The sequence below is a fragment of the Nyctereutes procyonoides genome, unplaced genomic scaffold (assembly GCF_905146905.1).
Source record: "Nyctereutes procyonoides isolate TBG_1078 unplaced genomic scaffold, NYPRO_anot_genome, whole genome shotgun sequence".
Taxonomy (NCBI): domain Eukaryota; kingdom Metazoa; phylum Chordata; class Mammalia; order Carnivora; family Canidae; genus Nyctereutes; species Nyctereutes procyonoides.
In genome coordinates, this window is record NW_026575133.1 from 16339986 (window position 1) to 16352649 (window position 12664).

Consider the following 12664-nt stretch of genomic DNA (forward strand, 5'->3'; position numbering starts at 1 on the left):
TTTCCAGGTGACCATGGTGTTCTCTCTGCCCTGTTCTGGCAAACCGAGTGGTTTCCCCTCACCCACCCCACAGCCACCTCCTCATTACAGAACAAAGGAACCTGGCTCTTTCTCCCCAGTCCAGAGAGGGTTCCTAATTGGCTTTCCATTAAAGAGAAAATAGACTACTGTTTCCACCTCATTATTTATGAGCCTTTCTGGAAGTGCATTTCCATGCACTCTGGGATTACTCACGCCCATTTTGCTTGGCCATATTTTATGATCTGTTTTATTTATTCAGGGCCTCTATTGGGTACTCACATCTGAAACCAATTAAAAACCAAGAAATAGGAAAAACCAAATAAACACCTGGAGATGTCCAAACCCAGTCTTTCTAAAGCCTATGATTGAGAGACTGGCATGGCCATGCCAGTAGTCTAGGCCATAGGAAATGGGGACCTTTCTCCTAAGACATCAGGTGACAAGGCCACACAGATGGCAGCGCATACATTCAAAGACCTGTTGACAGAGCTTGGGCTGAGATTGCCTGGTTCCTTGGCTCACCTGGGATCTCCCTGTGCAGGGCAAAGGCACTGTGGATTCATTTGTGGATGCCCCTCTCTGCCCAGCCCATAGTAAGAACTCAAAAATTCTTTGCTCAGCCTTGGATTCATTACTGTCATCACTGCTGAAGCGACAATATGGAGAACCATCTCTATGAATTTGGGAATGGTTTCCCATTTAAGGACACTGCCTCTAGTTCCACTCTGGAAGGATTTTTAGGGATAATGTATAGCCTGGTGACTATAGTTAATAATACTGTATTGCATATTTGAAAGTTGCTAAGAGTAGATCCTATAAGTTCTCATCAAAAGAAAGAAATTATAGCTATGTAGGGTGACATATGTTAACTAGATTTATTGTGATCATTTCACAATATGTAGGGGATCCCTGGGTGGCTCAGCGGTTTCGCGCCTGCCTTTGGCCCAGGGCGCGATCCTGGAGTCCCGGGATCGAGTCCCACGTCGGGCTCCCTGCATGGAGCCTGCTTCTCCCTCTGCCTGTGTCTCTGCCTCTCTCTCTCTCTCTCTCTCTCTCTCTCTCTCTCTCTCTCTATGTCTATCAAAAATAAATAAAAATAAATCTTAAAAAAACAATATGTACAAGTATTGAATCCTTACATTGTGCACCTAAAGCTAACATAATGTTATATGTCAATTGTACATCAGTAGAAAAAAAAAAGAACTTATAGAGAGGCACTGAACTGAGCACAGAAGAAAAAGAAAGAAACGATACACATCACATCTCTGACTTTTTTTCTTCCCAAGGTATTTGTGGTGTTTATTGTAATCTGATTTCACACACACACAAACACACAGACACACACACACACACGGAGGAGACTAGGCTCCAGAATCCTTAGGGCTAATGCTCCTTAGACTTCTCCCTCCTAGTGTCTTCCTTTCCTGAGTAATTTTTGTCAATCGTTCCTTCCCTCAGTCATGTATTCATCTGTTCATTAATGCAACAATGTGTTGGGAGCTTCTGTGTGGCAGCACCGGCCGTACATCTGATATAATGCTCAATCCAACCTTCTTTCCCTGCTAACAATGCAGCCCAAGCCTTTCTACTGGGATAATACATTTCAGAGGTTTATTCCCCACCTCGAATCTAAGAACTATAAAAGCCATCAAGTCTTGAGACAAGGAGGGGAACTAGGAAACTGACACAACCCCGCTAGACAAACTCTGGCTTCTAAACTTCAGGTCCGTTCTCCTATGTCTAGGTCACATGCTGGTGAACATGACACTGTCTTCCTGCTACTAGATGACTGGCTTGATGGTTCCAAATATGAGAAGCAGACATCCAGTCACTCTTCCTCTGTTTTCCTCAGCAGCACATAAGGACTGATAATGGTGAGGATCCAGAGAGCAGATGGGGCGCGTGAAGGTGAATGGGGAAGAGAAGGCCAGCACAGCCACAGACTGGATCTTTCTCAGAGAAGGGCCAACGTTAGTGATGTCGGGTGCACTAAAGCAGCTGAATTGCCCTGCATGATAGTTGGGGGAAAAATGTTGGAATTCCTATACTGTTCGTGCCAGAGACCCCATTGACCACCCAGGGAAGGTTATGAACCCCTTGTTAGATTAATATTTGTAAATTTCTGAAACAAAATATATAGGATGGAAAGGAAGCCAATTATATTAGAATGCAATTACAAAATATTTTTTAATTGTAGTAGGGTAATTTAGTGCTGCTTTAACACATTTCAGTAACAAAGCCATATATTGAGAATAGTTAACATTAACTCACATTTTATTTTTAAAGACATATTCATATGATCGTTGTTTCTTGGCTTGATCCTGGCCAGTGTGGCATGCTTGTCTTGGAAAGAGTAACGCACACGTCATGTTGGACACTCAGTTGATTTTGTTTTTAATTTTGATGGTTCCAACGGTCAATTCCCAAAGAGAAGTTGTTGCGAAATTATTTTAAGTCCACAGCGTCCTCCACAAGGAACACCTGAGTCCTCCGAAGTTTATGGAATTAATCTCCAATTGTGGGAACACAGAACTCTGCCATTTTTTAAGGGTTTTATTTATTCATGAGAGACACGGAGAGAGGTAGAGACAGAGGCAGAGGGAGAAGCAGGCTTCATGCGGGGAGCACAATGCAGGACTCAATCCCCGGACTCCAGGATCACGCCCTGAGCCAAAGGCAGATGCTCAACCAATGAGCCACCCAGGTGCCCCCAACACCACCATTGGGTGGCTGAACTCCTAGGGTTCCTAATTGCTCCAGAGTTGACAAGTTACGACTCGTAAATGTCTGCAGACAGGAGCACAGTGATATTCTACAGTCTAGGGGCAGTCAAATAACTAACATCATGTCAAAGTAGAGTATGGATGCCATTTCAAGATCTGCATTAACTGTACTGCAATGGAAGCATATCTGAATTTCTCATGGTGACAAAGTCACAGGTACTGCTATATTTGGATTTGTTTCCTACACTCTCAGGGGCAGAAAATACCAAAATTCAGCCAGAGGTGATCAAAAAGATGTCCTTTCCTCCCATCCAAGTTCCCAGACCCCACAGAACACCTTGGAAGTCCGTGGATACCAGGTTAAGAACCACCCTCCTAGGGGAAGGTGATGAGGAACAGAGATAAATGTCAGCCAGACAACACAAATCTGGAAACTTCCAAACATAGGGCAGCCCATGGAACAATCTCAGCACACAGAGCACAGGAAGGCCTTTACCGTACAAGACCGTCCTCATCCCCGTGTTTGGGCTGGAATGACACAGACCCTGTGCTCCTGGCAAAATCCTCAGCTAAGTCTCCCCACTCCCGTATGTGCTTAGAGCCAGGGTGGTTTGTAGCAGAAATCAAGGAAGGGGCTGCATTTCATAATGGGATCAATCCAGTGGGGGGGACTGTATATCTGTCAATGGAACCGATCCAGCTGAAGAAGTGGGAACCTGAGGCAGAGAAGTGAGGCTCACCTGGAAATCTGTAGACCCTCAGGCAGGGCTTTGGTCCTCCACGGGTCGTGGGGTGCAGGTCCACACTGATCTCATTCAGATCTCAGGGTCCTGGGGGCCCCTGCAGACCTTGGGTGGCACCTAGAAAGCTCACAGAGCCTTCTGCATAGGAGGAAATCAATAACTCATAGCTCTGATGTCTGAGAAGCTGGAGGACGTCGAGGAACTGGCCGTACTGGCAGCCCCTCCACCCCCCTGCCTCCTCGCTTGCCTTTGTTGCATGGCACACAGCCCTTCCCTGGATTCCTTCGGGCATCCAGAGGAGAGGCGAGGCCTTACTGGGTTCGTGGTGCTCCCGTCACCAGAGCTGAGGGTTTGGCCCTTTCAGAAATCTGAGCGAGAACCTGGCTCCTGGCAGCGAGTTGCCAAGCCAGGCAGTGTTCGCTCAAGAAGCTCTAATGAGAAGCCGACAAACGAATCCCCTTTGCCCCCGCCCTGCCTCCAGCAAGCCCCCCGCTGCCCCACGCGGTCTCCTCCACGCTGCTGTGAAAGTTTTCCTCCTAATCTCAACCTCAATTCCTCGTTCCCATTCTTCTGGATGTTGAAGTCACGACCTTTGCGGTTTATGGGCCACCAGAGACTGAACGAAATGTGTTAGCTCTGAGTCCACACAAGTGATAGCCGGCCAATTAAATTAATAATCCATATTGTTACCGTGTTTAACCATGGCTGTTTCCTCAGCGGTCTGTTTAAATCACAGCCAAGGCCTGACCTATTAAAATGAATAACTGGAATTATGAGAAACTCCATTTAATAAACACAGTGAGGAACGCAGCACAATTGGGCATGAAATATTTATTACCACTTGAAGCGGAGGGCTGTTTGGGACTTTAAGATGGCATTAATGAACGCGTTTTAATTTCTGGCTCTCAAGGTGGGAGGTGGGGCTGGAAGTGAGGGCTCTTGGCAGATTCCTGGAAAAACCAGCTCCTGTTATGTGAGTACATTGTGCTGGGGCTATTTGTCGGTACATGGGCCTCCCCCAGTCACTGTAGGAGTGGGAAGGTGGGCGTCTGATCACTGGCCTCTTGTAGACTTAGCACTTGCTCAATAAATGCTTGCTGGATGGACGGATGGGTGGATGCATGGATGCACGGACGACAGATAAAACATTTTGCCACCTTAGTATCCACACTTCAATGATAATGGACAGATAAAACCTTTAGCACTGTGCCCTATTCATGCTACGTCCTCAGTAAATGGTAACTGTTATTATAGTTAAAAGAGCAAATGCTGATTGATTTACTGGAAAGTCAGTGCTCACATTTGGCAATTCCTCAGGAGTCCCAGAGCTGCCCCAGGACCCTGACTGGACCAATTATCTTTATGTACATTGGGAAGCCTGTTTTCAATTAGATGTTTTTTACTATTTTTGGCTTTTCTTGGAATGGATTGTTTCTTTCCTTGCTTTCCCAAAGCTCAACATCTTATCTCCACATTTGCCTGGACATGTCCTGTTTTCCCAGGTATGACTCCATTTCATAGGGTCTGCCCCCTTTTCCCAGACCTTGGCTCTGAAGTTCTGATAATGGGTTTAGAAATTGTGGTTGCTGTAATGATAGCCCTTAGCAAGTCTTGTAACCACCAAGTCAAACGGGGTGGTTATTGGGGATCTATGAACATGGTTAAGTGCGCCTTTTCTATAGGAGACCCCCCAGATGGGAAAAGGAGGAGCCAACTCCTGCCAGAACTTGTTTTCCAGAAAAAGCAGAAAGCAGAGAGACCAAGCCATATGCTGATGGAGCACATGGGATGTTGTGAAGGTTAGGGGTGAGAAGGTGGAGACTTGAGAAGGCTCGGCGTTGGTCTCCCCTCCGAGAACCAGGGGGCACCTCCTGGAGACCACAAAAATACCCCTTCAGCTCCATTCACCACATCCCCAAGTCTAAAGTTAAATGCTGTAATGAATGCAAGGCAGGCAAAGGGCAGTCTCATTTTAAATAGGCCAAATCGTGAAACTGAAAATAGGGAAAGAGGAGTGTTGCATTTTCCTTTTGAGGACAATATGGTTCTGACCTTGTGGAAGATTTGGTGGAGTCTCGCCACCTCCCTACTATATTCGAAAGCTAAGGATGATCCCGAATAAGGAAAGTGTCATAAGTGGCCAGCAAGTCATGGGATGTGACATGGGAAGCTTGCCTGATGGAAGTGAGGCTTCAGGGGACTCTGCACTGTCTACACTCTGCAGATCTTCTGTTGTCTGTTACTTGGATCTCTAATCCTTAAAGATGCTTGCAGGATGACAGATACCGTGGCTAGGTTGGGATCCTGGTTTCCTATGTGTTGGAGGGAGGCTTTAGCCAAATCAAAGATGTCTATGCCAAAGACACTTCCATGGTAGAACTTCAGAACCAAAGAACACAGGGTAGAGTTGCTCCTTATCACCCGACCCTCCTCTGTTAGGTGCGAGTTCCTACAGAGTAAGCCTGTATCTTTACTCATCTTTGTATGTTCCCCACTGTGACTTGCACAACAGCTAACATGTCTCTGGTTGTAGGCAAATGTTTGTGCACAATAAAAAGGCACCATTTATGGAGCCTTTATGATATCTAAGCCCTGTGGCCTCTCATGTAAGAGTCCCAACCACACTATAGCTTTCTATCAATCGCTATGCCCCATTTTTTGGATGAGGACATTGAGACATAAAGAAGCTGAATGCTTGTCCCAGGTCACCTAGATAACAAGTGTCAACCCTGGAATTTGAACCCTAGTCTGTGTAGTTTCAATGCCTTTGCTTTCATTGCCATGCTGCTCAGTCTTCAAGAGGAAAAAGGTACATAGATACATAGCTTCATCGTCAAGGGTTTTTTTTGTACAGATTTTATTTATTTATTTACTTACTTACTTGAGAGAGAGAGCAGGGGCAGGCGCAGAGGAGAGGGGCAAGCCGACTCTCCACTGAGCATGGAGACCAACACGGGTCTCGATCCCATGACCCGAAGATCATGACCTGAGCTGACATCAAGAGTCAGATGCTTAACCAACTTAGCCACCCAGAGCCCCCATCCTCAAGAGTTTATAGTCAAGTAAACGAAACAGATGCAGAAAGAGATCATTTAAATATAGCGCATTAGGGCAGCCCCAGTGGCCCAGCAGTTTAGCGCTGCCTTCAGCCCAGGGTATGATCCTGGGGACCCAGGATCGAGTCCCATGTCAGGCTCCTGCATGGAGCCTGCTTCTCCCTCTGCCTGTGTCTCTGCCTCTCTCTCTGTGTGTGTGTCTCTCATGAATAAATAAATAAATAAATAATCTTAGAAATAAATAAATAAATAAATACAGTGCATTAAATGAGCCCTGCCCCAGTGACCAGGTGAATACCAAAGTGGTTCAAACCACCTAATCTGGAGGGCATCAGGACAGCTTCCTGGAGGAGATGAGACCGGAACTTATTTTATTAAAAGATAAGAGGTCAGTCAGACCAAATGTTAAATGAAAAAAGAGACAATCCAAGCAGAAGGAAGAATGTGGACAGTAGGAAAGACCTTTGGGTCCAACACGTTGGCAGGATGGTTCTCAGTGGTAAAAAGGTGGCCGACCTAATTACCAAGGAATCGTGAAGGAGGAGGGCATCTGTCCAGCTACCACGGAGTCCTTCCTTGTGCCTTGGACTAGAGATGCCAGTCATTTCCTTCCTATCCCACACCTACTTCCTACAGGCTCTTCCTGATAGGTGATCTGTGGATACAGACACCCTGGAGACAAAGCCCTGGTACCTGGCGATCCCATCCTACCTCCAGCCATTAATCCAAACTGAGCTCATCAGGTTCTCTCCCGCAGGAACTTGGATGTGAAGCATTGAGAACAGATCAGCTCTCTTTGGGGAGCTGAGCTGACAGGTCACACAGACACGGGGATGGAGGCTGCCGTTTTTGTAGCACCCATCAGGGAACCCTGGGCAAGTGATTGGGATGCAGGAACGCTGATGAACGAGCAAAGAGAAATAAACAAGCAGCTGAGGATCCCTGGGTGGCGCAGCGGTTTGGTGCCTGCTTTTGGCCCAGGGCGCGATCCTGGAGACCCGGGATCGAATCCCACGTCGGGCTCCCAGTGCATGGAGCCTGCTTCTCCCTCTGCCTGTGTCTCTGCCTCTCTCTCTCTCTCTCTCTCTCTCTCTCTCTCTCTGTGACTATCATAAATAAATAAATTAAAAAAAAAAAAAAAAACAAGCAGCTGAGATGCACATGGGATCATACAGCCTCAAAGAAGGAATAACAGAGAAAGCAGAAAGCAGACCGGGCCACCACCAGTGAAGAAGAGAGGGTAACTGCCTTGGTTACTGAACCTCCGCGTCATTTCTTGCCTTGAAATGATGCACAGTTTCTAATCAATCCCTCTTTACTGAAAAATGCTTCATTTTCAGGTGGGTCTCTGAAGACACACCTGAGACAAGAGGCATCATTTTAAGGAGGAGGGCGGGGGGAAGGCGAGGCATCCCAGGGGCGCTGAGCATGCCTCCAAGGCTGTCCCAGAACTCAGTCTGGTGACAGAAGGTGGTACCGTGCCTTAACCAGACCTAATGGAAAAAAAGCAGCCCTGGAGTCATTGTTATCTTGTGCGTAATTATAGAGAGACCCAGGCTTTGCAGGACTTCTTTGAAAGCTCTGCTTTTACAGCATGTTAAGCCTTTATCTGCACAATAAATTGTTGAGGTTATGATTAACCAGGACTTCTCCATCAACAGTGTGGTCTTTTCTGTAGAATGTCTACACCAATACTTGTAATTTCAATATACGGCTTTATTTTACTGCTTCAGTGAGGATTGTTAACACAATACCAACATTTCAAAAGTAACCTTAAAAAGAAAAGAGTAGGGGCACCTGGGTGGCTCAGCCAGTTAAGCATCTGTCCTTGGCTCAGGGCATGATCTCAAGGTCCTGGGATGGAACCCCCCTACCCCACCCCACCCACTGGGCTCCCTGCTTAGCGGAGAGTCTGCTTCTCCCTAGCCCTCTGGTCCCCTCCCCTGCTCCTGTGAGCACTCTGTCTCTCAAATAAATAAAATCTTAAAAAAAAAAAAGAGAGAGACTAAATATATACTAAAGTTGCAACTTTTTCAGTTACAAAAAAAATATATGATTTTGATGTGCCACTAGTGCTAAATGAAGATAGTCACTATAAGTAAAATATCAAACCACATAGACTTATGTCCTCACATAAGTCATAGTTGCACAGCATTGTGAATACACTAAATGCTACTGCATTATACACTTTAAAATGGTTAATTGTATGGTAGGTGAATTTCAGGCCAATAAAAAAGAGGGGTGCCTGGATGGCTCAGTCGGTAGAGCATGCAATTCTTGATCTTGGCATTTTGAGTTCGAGCCTCACACCTGGGTCAGAGTTTACTTAAAAAATAAAATAAGATAAAATTTAATTAAATAATGAAAAAGAGAGTGGTGCCTGGGTGGCTCAGTCAATTGAGTGTCTGACTCTTAAACTCAGTCAAGGTCTTGATCTCAGGGCTTAGGCCCTGTCTTAGACTTCATGCTGGATTGGAGCCCATTTATTTTTTATTTTTTTATTCATTTATGATAGTCACAGAGAGAGAGAGAGAGAGAGAGAGAGAGAGAGAGAGGCAGAGACACAAGCAGGCTCCACGCACCGGGAGCCCGATGTGGGATTCGATCCCAGGACTCCAGGACCGCGCCCTGGGCCAAAGGCAGGCGCCAAACTGCTGCACCACCCAGGGATCCCCTGGAGCCCATTTAAAAAAATAAAAATAAAAAAGAGAGGCAGAGATTTAAAAGACATACAACCACGTGTAAATGTGTGGACCTCATATGGATCCTCATTCAAATAAACCAACTCTTAAAAAATAAACAATCATGAAACACTTAGAGATTTCTGAACATTAGCTTCTTGCTGGTATATGAACAAATTATTGTTATTCTTATTTTATTTATTTAAGGAGGCTCCACACCCAGCCTGGAGCCCAAAGTGTGCCCTGAACCCATGACCCCAAAATCAAGACGCAGACAGAAATCAAGAGTTGGACACTCAACTAACTGGGCTACCCAGGCACCCCATTTGTTATTTTTAAGTTTGATGATCATATCCTGGTTATGTTAATAACAAATAATCCTTCTACATTTAATGTCTATACTGAAAATTTACAATGAATACGATGTTTGATATTTGATTTTAAATAATCTGTTGTATTCTTGTATGTGAAGAGGAAGGAGGATGATATAAGTGAAGCAAGACAGACCATGTGTCATAAATGTTGAAGTGGGTTACAGCTACCTGGGATTGTCTTTTAGTTTACATTTTTAAATCTTTAAAAATTTCCATAGTAAAATTAAGAAATAAATATGAGAGTGGCCCAAGTGGCTCAGCAGTTTAGCGCCGCCTTCAGCCCAGGGCCTGATCCTGGATACCTGGAATCAAGTCCCAAGTCAGGCTTCCTGCATGGAGCCTGCTTCTCCCTCTGCCTGTGACTCTGCCTGTGTGTGTGTGTGTGTGTGTGTGTGTGTGTGTCTCATTAATTAATAAATAAATAAAATCTTTATTTAAAAAAAAGGAAGAAAGAAATCTGAAAACTTGACCAATCAACATTTTCAAAATAGTTAGCTTCCCTCGTAATCAAAGAAATACAAATTAAAATGACAAGATACAATTTCAACCTATCAGATTGGTAAAGGTTAGAAGAATGTTAATGCTTGGTGCTGGGAAGGATGTCACAAATGGGCTTCTTACGCATTCCTGGTTTACCTGGTATGGCCTTAGTGTCACCTTACTAGAAAGCATCTAATAAGCATCTCAGCAATATGAATAAAAATCTTTAACGGATGCCTAGCTAGCTCAGTTGGTTGGGCATCTGACTCTTCATTTTGGTTCTGGTCATGATCTCAGGGTGGTGGGATTGAGCCCTTTGTCTGGCTCTGCACTCAGTGGAGAATCTGCTTGAGAATCTCCCTCTCCCTCTGCCCCTCCTCCCACTTGTGTGTGTGTGCAATGTGCTCTCTCACTCTCTGTCTGAAATTAATAAATAAAATCTTTTAAAAAATGTTTAGGGCAGCCCGGGTGGCTCAGCGGTTTAGCGCCGCCTTCAGCCCAGGGCGTGATCCTGGAGACCCGGGATCGAGTCCCACATCAGGCTCCCTGCATGGAGCCTGCTTCTCTCTCTACCTGTGTCTCTTTCTCTCTCTCTCTCTCTCTCATGAATAAATAAATGAAATCTTAAAAAAATGTTTAAATATGTGAATGCCCTTTGCCCTAGGAATGCTAGTAATTTATCCAAGGGAAATGATCAAGCAAGTATACAGGATATCTGGTCAAAAATGTTTATTACAAAATAATTATAACAGCAAAAGTTTAAGTTAACCTAAATGCACACCAATAAGGACAAGATTTTAAGACTAAGGAAGAGCAGGGTGCCTAGGTGGCTCAGTGGTTGAGCATCTGCCTTTAGCTCAGGTCATGATCCCGGGGTCCTAGGATCATGTCTCACAACAGGCTCCCTGCTGGGAGCCTGCTTCTCCCTCTATGTCTCTGCCTCTCTCTCTGTATCTCTCATGAACAAATAAAAAAAACTTTAAAAAAAAACGACTAAGGAAGAGCTACATAATGGATACATACAGAGCCATTAAGAACAATAATGCTTTCTCCTCCCCATCCAACAGATAGATAGCAGCATCTTCTGATGCAGTGCCAGCCACATCCCTGAGACATGATGGGGAAGGTCAGGGTAAATGGATTTAACCATATAGGGCACCTGGTCACTGGGACCACTTTTAAATCTGGCAAAGTGGATATTGTCACCATCAATGGCCCCTTCGTTGATCTCAACTACATGGCTCAACTACATGGTCCACATGTTCTGGTATGATTCCACCCTCTACAATCTCCACAGCATAGTCCAGGCTGAGAAGAGGAAACTTCTCCACCTTCCAGGAGTGAGATCTCACCAACATCGAATGTGGTGATGCTAGTGCTGACTATGTTGTGGGATCCACTGGGGTCTTCACCACCATGGAGAAGGCTGAGGCTCACTTGGAGGGTGGGGTCAAGAGGGTCATCATCTCTGTCGCTTCTACTGACACCCCCATGTTTCTGATGGGCGTGAACCATGAGAAGTATGACAACTCCCTCAAGGTTGTCAGCAATGCCTCCTTTGCCACCAACTGCTTGGCCCCTCTTGCCAAAGTCATCCATGACAACTTCAGCATTGTGGAGAGACTCATGACTACACTACAGTCCATGCCATCACTGCCACCCAGAAGACCATGGACAGCCCCTTTGGGAAGTTGTGGTGTGATGGCCAAGGGGCTGCCCAGAACATCGTTCCTGCTTCTACTGGTTCTGCCAAGGTTGTAGACAAGCTCATCCCTGAGCTGAATGGGGAGCTCAATGGCATGGTCTTCCATGTGCCCACCTCCAATATATCAGTCATGGATCTGACCTGCTGCCTGGAGAAAGCTGCCAAATATGATGACATCAAGAAAGTGGTGAAGCAGGCATTGGAGGGACCCCTAAAGGGCATCCTGGGGCACACTGAGGACCAAGTGGTCTCCTGAGTCTTTAACAGTGACACCCACTCTCCCACCTTTGATGTTGGGACTGGCATTGCCCTCAGTGACTACTTCTTCAAGCTCATTTCCTGGTATGACAATGAATTTGGCTACAGCAACTTTATGGTCCACATGGCCTTCAAGGAGTAAGAGCCCTGTGGACCACCAACCCCAGCAAGAGCAAGAGGAAGAGAGAGGCCCTCAGCTGCTGGGAAGTCCCTGCCCCAACTCATCCTCCAACATGCTGAGAATCTCCCAACCTCCACAGCTTCCATCCCAGACTCCCTGAAGAAAGAGAGAGCCTTGGGTAGCCCTACCTTGGCATGTACCATCAATAAAGTATACATACACAGCCAAAAAAAACAACAAAATAACTATAAGGCAGATGTATATTTATTAGCATGGAAAGATGTGTCATAGCTATATCAAGAAAGAGCAAAACCGGGCAGCCCCAGTGGCTCAGTGGTTTAGCGCTGCCTTCAGCATGGGATGTGATCCTAGAGACCTGGGATCAAGTCCCACGGCAGGCTCCCTGCATGGAGCCTGCTTCTCCCTCTGCCTGTGTCTCTGCCTCTCTCTCTCTGTCTGTCATAAATAAATAAATAAAATCTTTAAAAAAAAAAAAAAGGAA

The 12664-nt window shown here is 45.6% G+C and overlaps 1 pseudogene; it reads left to right on the forward strand.

Moving 5' to 3' along the window:
- The first annotated feature begins 3659 nt into the window (after positions 1-3659).
- Positions 3660-12183, forward strand: LOC129493586 (glyceraldehyde-3-phosphate dehydrogenase-like; annotated as a pseudogene).
- Positions 12184-12664: the final 481 nt, after the last annotated feature.